The sequence below is a fragment of the Populus alba genome, chromosome 18 (genome assembly GCF_005239225.2).
Source record: "Populus alba chromosome 18, ASM523922v2, whole genome shotgun sequence".
Lineage (NCBI taxonomy): Eukaryota > Viridiplantae > Streptophyta > Magnoliopsida > Malpighiales > Salicaceae > Populus > Populus alba.
The window spans coordinates 9497095-9515130 of NC_133301.1; the positions used below are offsets into that span (position 1 = coordinate 9497095).

The 18036-nt window shown below is 36.0% G+C and overlaps 1 long non-coding RNA gene and 1 pseudogene across 1 annotated transcript; both read right to left on the reverse strand.

Annotated features, from left to right (window-relative positions):
• Nucleotides 1–9843: 9843 nt before the first annotated feature.
• Nucleotides 9844–10366, reverse strand: LOC140954922 (uncharacterized). The gene is made up of 2 exons (XR_012168575.1): nt 10071–10366; nt 9844–9996 (listed from the first exon to the last, which is right to left on the reverse strand). It is a non-coding gene; the product is annotated as an uncharacterized lncRNA (long non-coding RNA).
• A 632-nt stretch (nt 10367–10998) lies between these two features.
• Nucleotides 10999–15484, reverse strand: LOC140954982 (uncharacterized; annotated as a pseudogene).
• Nucleotides 15485–18036: the final 2552 nt, after the last annotated feature.

Here is an 18036-nt window from a genome sequence, read left to right on the forward strand (position 1 = left end):
TCGATCGAAAAACACTGACAGAAATATTCCGTCGGGGATTCCGTTGGTATTAAGTGAATTTCTGGTAGTGAATTGTGCTCTAAAAAAGTTAAAAATCTTTGTGACAATGTCAAATAAGCTGATAACATTTAATTAAATGATAAAAAAACAGCGGTAAATAAATTATAGATTGAATCAAACAAAAAAAGTTTTAATAAGAACTAATAACGAACATCAACAATATATATATATATATATATATATATATATATATATAAAGCTTAGTTTCAAGCCAATCTAATATTAAGGATTGAAATCAGAGAAATAAAAAAAAAAATCCTAATTCGAACATGCATGCGAAAGCTGCAAGTCAATTTATTAGACTGGGATAAGCATATAGAAGGCAAATAAAAAAAATAATGAAACCTTATTTTTTAAAAAAATTAAATGTAGAAAATAAAATCGAAAGGAAATCAATTTAAAAGAATGACAAAAAAAAGAAAGAAACACAAGTAAACCCAACAAGCCTACAACCTTATGATTCGAATTATAAAAATAAAATAACCCAATAGAAAGCAAACTTGAAAAAATTACAATACTCAATTCTAAAGGAACCAAATGTTCAAGGATGAAACTAATAAAATTTTAAATAAAAAAAGCAATAACCCAAAAAAAAATTCAATCGGGATAGCTGAATTGAAAGAAAAAAAAATTTGACTATGAGGTTTTGATGGTAGAAGCAAAATGATATTAAAAAAGGTAATGATACTCACAAAGGTGGAAATAATAGAAATATACTAAAACTGCTCAGCCTTTCACTGTAGTAATCCACAATAAAGGCTGAGCACTTTTTTTTTTTTGAACTGTCTTTTACTTTAAAAAACTGTTTTTTTCTATGCCTTTTAGTTTTTTTTTCTTCTTTCTTTGTTTTTTTTTTTTTAATTTAATTTGTTAATGTTAATTTTTTTATTTAGTTATCAAACTTTCATGACACTGATCCCGGGTTTAACAGGTAACTTGGTTTCACGAGTTAAACCGAATTTTTTTTTTTGCTTTTTTTCTTTCTAATTAATTTTTTTGTTTACTTTATTTTGTTGATGTTAAATTTCTTTCTATTTAGGTATCAGACTTTCATGACACATATCCCAGGTTTCACGAGTACCCGTCCATTTTTTTTGTTTTTATTTGTTAATGTTAAATTTTTTTTTTGATTTAGTTATCATATTTTTATGAAACGGATCCTGGATTTAACGGGTTAACCTGGTACAGTTTTTTCTTCTTCTTTCTTTGTTTTTTTTCTTTTCATATTTTTTTTTTAAATTTAATTTATTAATGTTAATTTTTCTTATTTAGTTATCAAACTTTCATGACACTGATCCCGGGTTTAACAGGTTTAACTTGGTTTCACGAGTTAAACCAAATTTTTTTTTTTTGCTTTTTTTCTTTTTAATTAATTTTTTTCGTTTACTTTAGTTTGTTAATGTTAAATTTCTTTCTATTTAGATGTCAGACTTTCACGACACATATCCCAAGTTTCACGAGTTAACCCAGTTAATTCTGGGTTAACCCGTCCATTTTTTTCTGTTTTTTTTTTTATAATGTTAAATTTTTTTTTATTTAGTTGTCATATTTTTATGACACGGATCACGAGTGTAACGGGTTAACCTGGTTTGACGAGTTAACCCGGGGGTTTTTGTTTTTCTTGTTTTTTTCTTTTAATTAATTTTTTTGTTTAGTTTAGTTTGTTAATATTACATTTCTTTCTATTTAGTTATCAAACTTTCATGACATATATTTCAGGTTTTACGGGTTAACCCGATTTTACGGGTTAACCCAGTTAATTCTGGGTTAACTCATCCATTTTTTTTTCTTTAGTTACTACTGAAAAAAAAATTTTATTTAGTTATCAGACTTTCATGACACTGATCCCAGGTTTAACAGGTTAACTTGGTTTCACGAGTTAAACCAAATTTTTTTTTGCTTTTTTTCTTTTTAATTAATTTTTTTTCGTTTACTTTAGTTTGTTAATGTTAAATTTCTTTCTATTTAGGTGTCAGACTTTCATGACACATATCTCAGGTTTCACGAGTTAACCTAGTTAATTCTGGGTTAACCCGTCCATTTTTTTTTGTTAATGTTAAAAAAAAATTTATTTAGTTATCATATTTGTATGACACGGATCACGAGTGTAACGGGTTAACCTGGTTTGACGAGTTAACCCGGGGGGTTTTTTTTTGCTTGTTTTTTTGCTTTTTAATTATTTTTTTTGTTTAGTTTAGTTTGTTAATATTAAATTTCTTTCTATTTAGTTATCAGACTTTCATGACACATATCTCAAGTTTTACGGGTTAACCCAGTTAATTCTGGGTTAACTCATCCATTGTTTTTCTTTAGTTACTACTAAAAAAAAAATTATTTAGTTATCAGACTTTCATAACACGAATCCCGGGTTTAATGAGTTAACCTAGTTTGACAAGGTAACCCAAAGTTTTTTTTTTTTGGCTTTTTTTTTTTTTTGTTTTGTTTAGTTTGTTAATGTTAAAGTTCTTTCTATTTAGTTATCAGACTTTCATGACACATATCCTGAGTTTGATGGGTTAACCGAGTTAATTCTGGGTTAACCCGTTAATTTTTTTTTCTATTTAGTTATCAAATTTTCAATACGTGAATCCTATGTTTGATGGGTTAACCTGGTTTGAAGGGTTAAATCAGTTAATTTAGATTTTTTTTTTCTTTTTTCTTCATTAGTTTTTTTCTTCTTATAGCTTTTTCTTTTCTTTTCTTTTCATTTCTTTTATTTAATATTTTTTTAATTTAGTTCATTAATATTAAATTTTTTTCTATTTAGTTATCGATTGATGCCTTTACCTTTTTTTTCTTTTCTTTTTTTGCTATTTTTATGTCTTTGACTCTGGACTGCACAATGCAGTCCACAATGAAAAAAGCTGATGCGTTTTGTTCTCTTTTTTTTTTTACTTTTTTTTTTTTAATTTGGTTTGTTTATGTTAAAATTATTTTTTTTTTCTATTTAGTTATAAGACTTTCATGGCATGGATCTCATGTTTGACAAGTTAGCCCAGTTAATTCAGATTTTTTTTTTATTATTAGTTTTTTTTCTTCTTTGTTTTTCCCTTTTTAACTAATTTTTTTTTTAATTTAGTTTGTTGATATTAAAATTCTTTCTATTTAGTTTAATTTGGTTTGTTATTGCAGCCAAACCCACTTAAACTTAAATCATGCAAGTTTAATATTATTATTAATATTATAAATATTACTCTTAGATCAGACGTTATAGCCAAACTCAAGACTCTTGAATATAGTTTTGCAGAAAGACCTAATACTTTTAGATCTTAACTTTTTTGATATTTTTTTATACTAAAAAAAAAAAAATTGACCAGCAGCATCGCGCGGGTCATCTAACTAGTTATAAACTATAAGGGAACATTATTGTTCTATTCATGTGTAGTTATTTGTTTATATAGAGAATTAGATGATGAATAACCATTTTATAGAACATCTAATACAAGCTTCTCCATTGGTCTGAATGTTTGTGAGTTATTTTCAGACCTCTTGTGGCCAAAAGAATGACGTCTATCAATTACAAGGACTAGCTAATTGTTACCCATTATAGCCATGTTCTTACTAAATTGGATTTTTAGCATGATTACTAAATTGTTATGATTTTAACAAATTAGTCCTATTAGGCATGCCAAAATTTAGCAAAAAAACAAGCAGAGGCACCCAATGGCGACTCCAATCAAGGAAAGAAGTGGAAAGAATACAATGCTCGATAGCCAAACCATTTAAAACTCACAGCACGGAAATCACATCCAGCTTGAGCTCCATATAAAGGTAATCAACGTTACAGGCATGGGCATCATATCCAGTCATGAGATAAGACCAAAAAAAAACTTTTATATGGGAAAGGGAGATGAAGCGGGCGGGTCCCAAAATTAGAGGGCCACATCCAGAAATCACAGAGACCAAATAAAAATAAGAATCTTAACACCTGGCTAGGTTCCTCCCATCTTATTGAGTGTAGGATGAAGGTTGGTAAGTAACGGGTGCAGCAGAGCCGTAATCATATGCCCCATAACTGGTCTGGTTTCCATAAGAACCACTGCCACGGAAACCGGCGGCACTCATGTTCTCCGCTGGCTGTGAGTAGAGTTGTTGAGGAACTGCACTGGGGCTTTGAGAGTGATGGTAGGTAGGGTTGTTGAGAGATTGCAGAAGGGCTTTGAGCGTGGGAGATACCATAAGTTGATGCATACGGGGCTGCTGCAGGGCCCTCGTAGACACTCTGGCTAGGGTTGTAAAATTCCTACGTAAGGAATGAAAAGAGAGGCATGCAGATCAAGATTTAAGCAGAAGAGAATGAATTCTGAAAAGTGAATTGAGAGAATTCTCAATCAGCTGAATTCTGTATTATTAAGCAATATTGCTTTTCAATCACTTAATACTGTACAAAGTTAATGAATGGAATATATATATATACACGTTTGCTAGCAAGCTCTCAACTAACTGCAACTAAATATCTCAACTAACTGCAACTAACAGTAACGGTTTATAACTAACTTTACATTCTATTAACAGTAATTTGTATATATGAAGACTGCAGAATGTGTCTTCTAGGAGGATGTGGCTGATGGTGGTGCTTCTGCATGCTGCGAGGATTTGTCTGCTTCTGTAATGTTTGTAGATTGTGGTAGATTCCAACACCCCCCGTCAAGATGAGAATGGATATTTATCATTCCCATCTTGCGAATAATTGGAGCAAGGGTGAGGCAACCTAGTGGTTTAGTGAGTGCGTCTGCAAGTTGATGTCTTGAGGGAATATGAATGATTTTAAGCAATCCCTCCTGCAATTTTTCACGGATAAGATGACAGTCAAGTTGTATATGTTTAGTGCGTTCATGGTGAACTGGATTGGAAGCAATATCAGAAGCAAGTTTGCTGTCAGTGTACAGCAGAGCAGACTGGGAGTGTGGTATGTGAAAATCAGCTAACAAATAAACAAGCCATTGAAGTTCACAAGATGTAGTTGCTAAGGCTCGATATTCAGCTTCTGCTGAGGATCGACTAACAGTTGGTTGTTTCTTCGATTTCCAGGAGATGAGAGAATCACCAAGGAACACTAAGTATCCAGTGACACTGCGTCTAGTATCAATGCAACCTCCCCAATCACTATCAGAGTATGCTTTTAAATGGAATGTAGAATCAGCTTTGAGAAGTAATCCTTGTCCTGGTGTTGCTTTGATATAGCGAAGGACTCTTTCAGCAGCTTGTAAATGTGTGATATGAGGATTGGATATGTATTGACTGAGATTTTGGATGGCATATGATATGTCTGGGCGTGTGATAGTGAGGTAGAGAAGTCTGCCAATTAAGCGACGATAGGATGCAGGGTCAGATAAAGCAGGACTGGAATCATGGGTACTGAGTTTGAGGGTGGTCTCCATAGGAAAGCTTACTGGTTTAGCCCCAGAGAATCCACTATCGGCTAGGATATCTAAGGCATATTTTCTTTGACAAAGAACAATGCCTTGTTTAGATCTGGCAACTTCAATTCCTAAAAAGTATTTAAGTTTGCCTAGATCTTTGATGGGAAAAGTTGTGCGAAGGAAATGTTTAACTTGATGAATGGCTGTAAGGGTGTTGGAAGTAATGATAACATCATCAACATAGATTAAGACAGCTGTGAAGGTTGTGTTTGTTTTTCTGATAAAGAGGCTAGAATCGGATTTAGCTTGTAGAAAGCCAAAAACCAGTAAGGAGGTAGACAGTTTAGAGAACCATTGTCTTGAAGCTTGTTTGAGGCCATATAAGCTCTTTTTGAGTTTGCAGACGCGAGGATCATGAGGAGTTGAGTAACCAGGAGGTAAATGCATATATACCTCTTCATATAAGTCACCATGTAAGAAGGCATTGTCGATGTCAAGTTGGTGTAAATGCTAATTGTTGACTGCAGCAATGGTGAGAAAAACTCTAACAGTTGTCATTTTCGCAACAGGAGAGTATGTATCAAAGAAATCAATGCCCTCTTGTTGTGTGTAGCCTTTAGCTACTAATCTGGCCTTGTAGCGTTCAATCTGCCCATTAGCTTGGAATTTAACTTTATATACCCACTTACATCCAATGACAGATTTGTTAGGAGGTAGAATTACTAAATCCCAGGTGTGGTTCTGTTCAAGAGCTGTAATTTCATTAGTCATGGCTTGTTGCCAATGAGGGATAGAGCAAGCTTGGTTGTAAGTCTTGGGTTCAAAAGTTAAAGAGACAGAAGAAGTGAAAGCTCGATGTTGGGATGATAATTGGAAGAAGATAAGTAAGATAAGATTGAGTATGGCTTACCAGGATTGAAGCAATGGGAAAGGTGTGGGTTTTCTGAAGAGACCTGAGCCATGTTTCCACAATGATATTGTTGTAAGTAATGAGGTGGATGTTTATTTCTTGCAGACCTTCGGAGTTGGGAGACAGCATTCTGAGGTAAGTTTGTAGGGGAAGGAGCAGAGTTTTGGGAAGGCAAGTTTACTGAAGGGACAGAATGTTGAGGAGTGGACTGGGATGGTGGTGGACTGACTGAATCAAAGAATTGTGGAAACTCAGGAAAGACAAGAGGTGTATGGACTGTATTTGGTATGGATGGGAATGTGGATTCATGGAAAATGACATTGCGAGATATGAAGGTTTTGCATGTTGTTAAGTCTAGCAGTTTGTATCCTTTTGTGTGGGGGGGATATCCTAAAAAAATGCATTTGGTAGCTCGTGGGTGGAATTTACCTCTATTGTGTGTGAGTGTGCTGGCATAACATAAACAACCGAAGACTTTGAAGTAATTATAAGTGGGTGATTTGTTAAAAAGAAGCTGATATGGTGTTTGATGGTGTAAGGTCAATGAGGGAATGCGGTTGATAATATGTGTTGAAGTAAGAATGCAGTCAGTCCAGTAAGATAAAGGCAGTTTGGATTGAAACATAAGGGATCTAGCTACATTTAGTAAATGTTGATGTTTCCTTTCAACTCTTCCATTTTGTTCGGGTGTTTCAATGCAAGTTGTTTGATGGATGATGCCATGATCTTGATAGAAAGTAGGCATATTAAACTCTTGTCCATTGTCAGTTCTGATGGTCTGGATTTTGGTGTTGAATTGAGTATGAATGTATATGAGAAAGTTGCTAAGGAGACCTCTGGTTTCAGACTTGGATTTCATCAAAAATAACCAAGAAAATCTACTGTAATCATCAACGATTGTGAGGAAAAATTGATGTCCAGAATATGAAGTAACTGAGAAGGGGCCCCAAATATCAATGTGAATTAATTGAAAAGCTTGTGTTGATGTATGCATAGATAAGGGAAAAGGCAACCGTTTTTGCTTAGCTAAGGGGCAAATATCACAAATAGACTTATCTGTGGCAGTTACTAAAGAATCAATTTTATTAAGAAGATTGAGTTTGGAAATAGGAATGTGGCCTAGACGTAAATGCCAAAAGTTAGTGGTGACATTACAGGAGGTGATGAAAGATGTAGGGGATGAGTATGCTGGAGACTGGTTAGAAGTTCTGTGAATGTGATATAGACCAGATTCAGCTTCAGCATGCCCAATCGTCCTCCATGTGTTTAGATCCTGCAAATAACACTTTGTGTGAAGGAAGAACAAGCCAATCTTGTTGTCAGCAGTTAGTCTGGAAACAGAAATAAGATTAATATTAAAGGAAGGTACATAAAGAGCATTGTGTAAAATAATAGTTGAAGAGAATTTAACCGTCCCTGTAAAGGCAATAGGCATCTTGTGGCCATTTGGCAAATGAACTTGCTTTTGTTTTGTAGGTAGGACAATGGATTCAAAAAGGATGGGATTACAGATCATGTGATCTGTTGCCCCTGTATCAAGTATCCAAGTAAATTTGTTCTGAGGTGAAAAGTTTGTATGACAAGAAAACGATATACCTGATGCAAATTCTTGTTCCTTAGCAGAGTGATGCAGCTTTGAGTTGGAAATGCTATTTGCAAGGGTAAGAAGATTTTGCATCTGTTCTTGAGAGAAAATGATGTTGGGAGGTTCTTGTTTTTGTTATGAAATAACAGCATTCTGTGCAATAGGTGGTGTTTGATAATTTCTGTTAATATGTGGCGTTGTAGCAATTCTTTTTCCTTTCGGCCCCTTCCATCCAGGAGGATATCCAATGATCTGAAAACATTTATCAACTAGGTGTCCTGGATATCCACAGTGGGAGCAAGTTGCTTCTGGTTTTCCCTTTTGTTTTAAAAATCGTGGAACATATGTTGAGCCTGGCCTGTGATTATGATTGTGGTATTGTCCAGCGGCCATGGCATATGAGTCAACAGAAATTCCTACTATATTTGTTAGAGACCTTTGACTTTCTTCTTGAAGAAGTAAAGAGAATACCTTTCCCATGGATGGCAGAGGTGTTTGAAGTAGTAATTGGCTTCGAATTGCAGAGAAGGAATCATGAAGTCCAACCAAAAATTTCATCACATAGTCAGATTGTTGTCGATCTGTTAGGTACTGTAGGATGTTGCAAGAACATGAATCAAGATTTCCACATTTGCAGTTTGGTATTGGACGAAAACTGATATATTCATCCCATAAGCTTTTGAATTCGCTGAAGTAATCTGTGATTGTTTTTGAGTTCTGAGAAATAGAACTTAAGGATTTCTCTAGGCTGAAGACTCTTGGTCCATCACTTCTCAAATATCTAACTCTCAATTCTTCCCAAATATCAAAAGCTGATGTGAAATATAGAAGACTGCTGCGAATGTCTTTGGCAATGGAGTTCATTAGCCATGACAGTACCAGATTGTTTGATCTTAGCCATGCCACACGTAGTAGTTGATTGTTGGTATTTGGCTGCTTTAAAGAACCATCAATGAAAGAAATCTTGTTCTTTACTGTTAGAGCAATAGTCATGGATCTGGTCCATGCAATGTAGTTGTCACCTGAAAAAATTTCAGAAACAAGAAGTGCCCCAGGGTTATCAGAAGGGTGCAGGTAGTAGCAGCTGGAGGAATCATCGGATAGATTCATAGTAATGGTGTTGAATGGTTCATTGTGTGCTGTAGAAGCATTTCCTTCAAATTGATCAGACATTTTTGAAGTTTTGAAGATGATCAAGAAGATGAAACAGAAAAGATTTCGTAAGACTTTAAAGAATATGAATCTTTATGTTTTTACAATGAAGAACAGATTTTTGTAGAGAAGAATGGTTTTGAGTTTTTGAGTAATAACTCTCTGATACCATGTAAAATTCCTACGTAAGGAATGAAAAGAGAGGCATGCAGATCAAGATTTAAGCAGAAGAGAATGAATTCTGAAAAGTGAATTGAGAGAATTCTCAATCAGCTAAATTCTGTATTATTAAGCAATATTGCTTTTCAATCACTTAATACTGTACAAAGTTAATGAATGGAATATATATATATACACGTTTGCTAGCAAGCTCTCAACTAACTGCAACTAAATATCTCAACTAACTGCAACTAACAGTAACGGTTTATAACTAACTTTACATTCTATTAACAGTAATTTGTATATATGAAGACTGCAGAATGTGTCTTCTAGGAGGATGTGGCTGATGGTGGTGCTTCTGCATGCTGCGAGGATTTGTCTGCTTCTGTAATGTTTGTAGATTGTGGTAGATTCCAACAAGGGTAGTGGAATGGCCCAGAATATCTTCTAGCCGGGCTATGCTGTGCAGGGGGAGGAGCATTCCTGCGGCTGAAAGAGGAATAATTGTTTGAAAATTTGGCAGCTTTGGCTTGACGATAAGGAGTAGGTCCACTGTCCCGGCCACCACCTGAACCATGGCCTCGCTTGTTTTGAGACTTGGTAGCAGTGGCAGCTGACGTACCCCTCTTCCTCTCTGCTTTGGTTTTTTCAAGCAGAGAAGCCCGTTTTCTCAAGCTGTCAAGGGAAAATTCTGATTCAAGCTTATGATCTTCCACACATTTGATGATTGCTTTAATAGAATTCAACTCCAAGGTACTTGACTCATCCTGCCAAAAAATTAATAAGACTCAAATATTTCATGTCATTAGAATTACACAATGTAGATAGAGATTAGACACACCGTTGCAGCTACACTATAATTGCCATTCTTCAAGACAGTAGTTGTGATCTTCTTGGAATTCTTAAGATATGACTTGAGTAGAGATACAGGAGAAAATCTTTTCGTCAAACCAGATTCAGAAGCAAAATATACAGCCTCTATCTCTTTCCCATTCTTCACCAATTCATCAATTATATCTGCAAAACAATTTATGATTGAAAAAAGTTTAACCCCATAAACACTTGTTTGAACTCTCAGCTAAACTAAGTACATACATATACACAGTGATAAGTCATATCTTGAAACCAGTACTCGGGCTCATACACTACTTAACTACCTCTCATGAGGAGAGGAATGAGGCAGGTTTGGTTCATATGAACTAAGAAATAAGCAAGAAAGATATTCTGTTAACTAACCTTAAATGATGATTAGGATTATTACTCCTGGGAATACAGAAAACTTTTTGAGAGATTGACCAAATCAGTCATTGTTATTATCTGAAGTCACAACACAGATAAACTCTGCCTACCAAAATAAGAGGTTTGCTAACAAAGTTGCATGCACAATTTAAAGGGGATCCAGCCCCTGTTGGAATGGCAAACCAATAAAATTAACAGACTTTTTTTTTCTTTGACAAATGGTTGATGAGAACCATTGAACACTTAAAGAGTCTAGTTCAATTAAGCGTACAAAGAACATTCTTCAGAAAAGGAAATAAGCAGTTCTATCCACAATGGTGTAAGCAGTTAAGTTCTGTAGCAAGATTGAATTAATGTATATTATGCTTGGCTGCAAATCACAGCAGCCCTTCTTTGATATTTATAACATTAGGGTTGTGTACAATACAAGGGTGGAATGTACTATACATGATAATTATTCCTATACTAGGTATTTACATATATATATATATATATATATATATATAGGACTCTTTCCATAATATGCCCCGTCAAGCTGAAGGTGAAGACTCCACCCGAAGCTTGGATCGAAAGAAACCAAACGACACTAGAGGGAGAGGCTTGGTAAGAACATCAGCTAGTTGATCCTGAGAAGAGATGAATTGTACCTGAATTTTTTTCTTAGCAGCGCGATCACGAACGAAGTGATAATCAACTTCAACGTGTTTAGTACGTGCATGAAACACTGGATTGGCTGACAAGAAAGTGGCCCCTAAATTATCACACCATAACGTAGTGCTGGGTGAAAATGGAAGTCGTAGTTCTAACAATAAAGAGCGAATCCATAAGATTTTAGCAGTACCATCAGCTAAGGCTTTGTATTCAGCTTCTGTAAAGGATCGAGCAATGGTGTGTTGCTTTCTAGATTTCCAGGAAATAGGAGGAAACCAAGGTACACAAGATAACCACCTGTCGATTTTCGATCGTCAATACTACCAGCCCAATCAGCATCAGTAAAGCCATGAAGAGACAAGGAGGAGTCCCGAGTAATATGCAGACCATAGGAGGCTGTAGCCTGAAGGTAACGTAGGATGCGTTTAACTGCCGCCCAATGGTCCTCAGTAGGAGCATGCATAAACTGACACACCTTGTTTACTGCATAGCAAATATCAGGTCTAGTGAAAGTAAGGTACTGTAGAGCACCAACAATCTGTCTATACCGTGTTGGGGTAGAGTGAAGAGTGCCAGGCACAGATCCCAATTTAGACGAGGAAGACATCGGAGTATCAACTGGTTTGCAAGAAGTCATACCTGCCCGTTGGATAATGTCTAGTGTTGACTGAGTAAAAGACCCATAGAAGTCGATTTAACTTATATTCCTAGGAAGAAGTGAGCTGACCCTAAGTCCCGAAGCTTAAACTCTGAACTCAACAAAGTAATCAGTTGTTGAAGCAAGACCGAGTCACTCCCAGTTAATAGAATATCATCAACATACACAAGCAGATACATCATTGCACCACCGAAGAAGAGAATAAACAGAGAAGTATCAACCTTGGATGCCTTAAATCCAATGGAGATGAGAAACTCACTTAACCGATTGTACCATGCTCGAAGGGCTTGTTTCAAACCATACAAAGATTTATGAAGAGGACACACATAAGATGGAAGTGTAGGATCAACAAAACCAGGTGGTTGTGCCATGTAAACTTCTTCTTGAAGAATGCCGTTTAGGAAGGCATTATGGACATCTAACTGATGAATTTTCCAACCATGTGTGACAGCAATCGTGATCACAAGTCTAACCGTGGTAGGCTTAACCACTAGACTAAATGTCTCCAAGTAATCAATCCCCTCTTGCTGCATGAAACCGCGGGCAACCAATCGTGCTTTATATCTGTCAACTCGACCATCGACGTGCCGCTTAATCTTATAAACCCACCTACTACCTACCACATTCATGGATGGATGTAAGGGCACTAGTGACCAAGTGTGATTACCATGAAGTGCCTTGATTTCCTCTGTCATAGCATTATGCCAAATAATGTACCGGTTGGCATCCTTGAAAGAAAGTGGTTCCTGTTGTGGTAGAGAAACTACCCGGGAGGTAGGGGAGACACTAAAATTTGCTGTCTTGGATACACGTGGGCGAAGTATCATGGAATGGGTGCAGGCAGCAGGAGGGGGAGTGGCAGACTCACTGGCTGTAGCTTGCTGAAGGGAGAATTGAGACAAATCAACACATAAATTAAGTCCAGGAGAGGAAATAGATGAAGAACCTGGCGATTAAGAGCTCAATACAGGGCCAAGCTGAGAAGAGGAAACAACAGGTGAGCTGATAGGTGAACCAATAGGGGTGACCGCAACATTTTGTTCACTGCTGGTGGGAACAATAGGAGAGACGGCAGATGAGCCAGCAAGAGAGAATGGCAAGTCTGAACCTGTACCTGAGGAATGATCATGACAGTGATATGCAGGTAATGGTAAGGGTGCCCAAAGGGTTGTGTTATGTGCAGGGGGTGTCGGGTGAGTGTTTGGATAGAATGATGGGATGGGCTATAAAGTAGCAGCAGGAGGTTGTATGGGTGAATCTACATTTTGTTCAGTTTTGTCAAAAGGAAAAACAGTTTCATGAAAACAAACATGACGAGCAAGATAAATACGGTTTGACGACAAATCAAGGCATCGATATCCTAAATGAGAATTGCTATAACCTAGAAAGACACAAGGGGATGAGTGAAAATCTAACTTATGAGCATTGTATGGATGAAGGAATGGAAAGCAAAGACACCCGAAAGTACGAAGGAAAACATAATCAGGAGTTGTTTTTAAAAGACATTTAAATGGTGTTTTATGATTAAGAACAGCAGTGGGCATGCGATTAATCAAATATACTGAACTTTCAAATGCATAACTCTAGTATTTTAAGGGAGCTTTACATTGGCCAAAAAGAGTGAGCCCAGTTTCAACAATATGTCGATAATGACATTCAACCATTCCATTTTGTTCATGAGTATGCGAACAAATAACACGATGATGAATACCAATGGTTTTAAAATATGTATTGAGTTTGCGATATTCACCACCCCAATCTGTTTGAACACACTTAATTTTTAAAGAAAATTGGCGCTCAACGAGGGACTGAAATTGTTGAAATATAGCAAACACATCAGATTTTGCAACCAAAGGATAAAACCAGATAAATTTGGTATGGGCATCCACAAAGATAACAAAATAGCGAAAACCATCAGACGAAAACATAGGGGAAGGACCCCAAACATCACTAAAAATTAGATCAAGAGGAGCTTGAGTTTGATGACCTGTAGTTTTTAAAGTCAGACGAGAAGATTTTCCCAAAGGGCATGCTGGACAATTAAAATTAAATTGTTTTGACGTACAGGACACCTGTTTAGTTGACACTAGAAAATTCAAAATGTGTGGATTGGGATGTCCAAGCCAACGATGCCAGACATCAGTGGAAGTAGAGAAACATGTAAACGAGAAAACTTGAGGTAACGACGTTGCAGACAACGCGGATAAAATATATAGACCATCTCTACTCTGACCGGAAAGAAGGACCTTCTTTGTCATGAGGTCCTTAACATAAAATAAAAATGGATGAAATTCAAAAAACACATTATTCTCAAGACAAAACTTTTGAACAGAAAGTAGAGGTTTTTTAATGTGAGGCACATGTAAAATATTGGATAAGGTAAATGTGCGTTTGGGTGAACGAATTTTAGAGTGAGCAATATTAGAAATAGTGAGGCCCTTACCATCGCCAACATGTAAATGATCATTACCACAATAAGGTTCTGAGCTCGTCATACTCGCAAGGTCCGGTGTCACATGATGATTTGCACCTGTATCAGGAAACCAAGTAACAGGAGCAATTATAGGAGCAATATTAAATGCTAAATTGGCATTAGCTTGTAGATTATGAGTAGCCAATTAAGAGCACTGTTGGGCAGTATGTCCATAGTTATAACACAGCTAACATTTTGTAGTTCGATTCTAGCCTCCCAAACGGTTTCCTTGTTGTCCAAACTGCTGACCAGAGCTAGATGAAAACCGGTTTTGCTGTTGTCCAAATTTCGGACCTGAACCATAACTATTAGTGCTGAAGTTTGAGTCTGAACTATAGCCATGATTCCCACGATTGTAGCTACGATTACTTTGTCTCCAACCCCCAAGAAACTGGCCCCTTCTTCCAGTACTAGAACCAAATTGACGCTGCCAAAAAAATACAGATGGCTGCTGTGATGGAGTTGGTAACAGAGGAGCCGTGACAGCAGGATGAAGTGATGCTTTATGAAGAAATTCATGTGTGAGGAGATGGCTATGGAGGTCTGTGTAAGAGATGGGATCAGCCTTAGTGGACAGGCTAGTTACCAGATCCTTAAAATCACTATGTAACCCCTGAAACACATACAAATTAAATTCAGCCATGGAGATTGGTCTACCAGCAGCTGCAAGTTCATCAAATAAGACCTTAGCCTTTTGCAAATAAGTGCTGGCAGAGTCATCGTGCTGTCGTAAATCTTGGAATGCACCATGGAGTTGCATAATCCGTGAGTTTGAAGGGGAAGCAAGGGAAGTTTCCAGCGTTGTCCAGATTTCTTGAGAAGTTTTACAATCCACAACTAGATGCAGAACTTCTGTGGAGAGCGAGGATAATAGAGCACTCATGATTAAGTTATCTTGTTGTTTCTATAATAAAAATGAGGGATTGATCGATGGTAAAGATGTTTCAGTAGATATAAGATGAGAGGGAGGACATGGGGAGGTGCCATCAACAAAGGAGTATACACCTTGACCCAAGAGAAACGGTTTCATCTGCAGCCTCCAATACAAGAAGTTGGTATTGGAGAGGCGTAAGGAGATTACCTGCTGCGTATTAGAAAGAGGAATGATGGCAGACTTGTTCATGATATCTAGAGAGGAGTTCATAGGAATGCTGGCAGAGGCAGCCGCTAAAGAGGATTGAGATATTGGTGCAACAGCAGCACCGTGTTGAAGTTCCTGGTTGTGGTTGTCCATTGTAAATAGAGAGGCAGAAGTAGACAGACACGTAAGTGAGGAAGGAAGGGCTGAATGAAGACAGAAGCAGAGGAGAGTAACGGCTGGAGGAGACGACCGAACAATAAACCAGAAGCGTGAAGAAGGATTTCGTTACTGCTCTGATACCAAGTTAAGTTCTGTAGCAAGATTGAATTAATGTATATTATGCTTGGCTGCAAATCACAGCAGCCCTTCCTTGATATTTATAACATTAGGTGTGTACAATACAAGGGTGGAATGTACTATACATGATAATTATTCTTATACTAGGTATTTACATATATATATATAGGACTCTTTCCATAATATAAGCAAAACCAGTTCAACTCTCGCATGTCATTTATACATTTATTTATCAGGGCAGTATAGCATTGTTTCCATCACCTTGGTAAAGTCTGTTTTATTTAAATAAATTATCACTTCCCAGGTGATATCAATGCATTGTCCACGCTGGCTTTCAAAAGCATCAGCCTGGAAACATTACGCAAATACCCACTTAACTTAACAAGGCCACACCAAGCAGATGTAGTAGTACCAGGATAGGACCTTGCATTATTTGTAAATGTCAAAAACATCAGAAACAATTTCTAGTGGAACAAAAATGCAATAATGCAGGTAATTTTAAAATGATTTTGAACATAGGCAATTCAACTCTTAGAGCGTTAGCCTCGAGTTCTTTTGAAACAGTAAAGATTACGGTAATGTTTAAGTAATGATTCACAGTATCATTTCTATTAATCATACAAAGAGAGAGATTATTATGTCCTTTGACGCCAACTAATTATGCAATGATCTCGTTTACAACAATGAATCTCACAAAAAAAAAAGAGGTATAGAACGAAACGCAACACCCAAAAGTACATAAGGAAGTTCCAATGAAGTTATATAAGGAAACTCATTTGATGCGAACATGCTCCAATGAAGTTATATAAAGAAACTCATATAAGGAAAAGGAATAAGCAAAAAGGGTGAAAAGGTTTATCCATAATAGAGTGAAAAAGTTCATTCTAATTATTTTTGAATAGTTATAATTGTATTACTAATTTTTTTTTTTTGAAAGGTTTAATTGTATTTTGACTTTTTGTTTTTGTTTTGACAGATACATAGATACATATAAGGTCAACATGGTTGCTAAATATGAAGACAATTACAACCATCCTCCTCACAATACTCATTTGTGGTCAGAGGCTGGAACAATTGATAGATTTTATAAAAATTGAGTTTATGGTATGCTTATAGCATTGACCCGGGATACAAGGGTGGGTTATAGTATTTAAATGGTAGGCACACAACATTCCGACTTCAACTAGACATCATTGGCCATTGAGGAGATGGTTTGAGATAGGATCCATAACAATTGGCTATTGAGTTGCACAATATAAGAGTATAGATAATGGCAGAACTAAGAGAATAAATAAGAGCAAAATTCAAACAAGAAATAATAGAAAATGAGAGCAAAGATGTGCATATTTAGCTTTGCATTTTCCTCCCTCTCTTGGAGCTTATAGATCAGGATCTTTTTCACCCCTCTATCTTTTTAAAAATTTTGATTTGTTGTTTACAAAATCTATATGTATGGAATTCTGTTTAATATAATTATTTTTTGTGTATGGAATTCTGTTTATAATATTTTTAATTTTGTTGTTGTTGTGAGTTTAGTGTTAATAAAAAAATGCATTTGGGATTATAAAAACTAAACAACACAAAAAAAAAGAGTATGAAACACTAACAAAATCACCAAAAAAATTGCATTTTTGTCGGCAATATTTACTTACATTTCATCAAAAAGTTACATAAAATTTAGGCATTTCTGACAGAATCGATGAAGGAATATTCCATTCGAAATTAAAGTGTATTTTAATTGATGATTTCCGTGGTAATATTTGCTCTGTTTTTTTATGGACTTCCCGATTAAAAATGAGTGATAAAATCTAATTTTTTAGCGTGAATATTTCATCGGCCATTCCATTATAAAAGAAAGTTTATGATGGAATCACCGGTGAAACACAAAAATCATCAAGCAAAAAAATACTATGGATAAAAATGAATCCGCAAACGAAAGATCAGGGAATATGTAACTTAATTAGCAAACCGAGTATCTAAGCACAAGAACTGGAAGCAAGCAATTACAAAACTGAATAAAAGCATGGAAAATAGAGGTATGTGATGTACGTTTGATTTGGTGACCGCAGGGCAGCGATGGTAGCTGTTCGAATGGCTTAAATTCAGGTGTGATTAGTAATTGATGTTCAACAAAGCTTAATGCTACCATGAGCAAAAGATGTGGTTAAATTTGAATACAAATTATTAGGAATTCGGATTAATGATAAGAGGAACCCTTGTCAAATTTAAAGCTTGATATGATACAAGGATTATTAAAACAACCATTTGTATTAGGTGGTTTGGTACCCTTACACTAGGATAGAGTTTTTCCTGGCTTTATTCTAAACTAGGCTATGAGCTTTGTACAGAGATTCTAAAAGCCAATAATAGATTTGAGATAAAAATTATGGGACCACATCTAGGTCTAT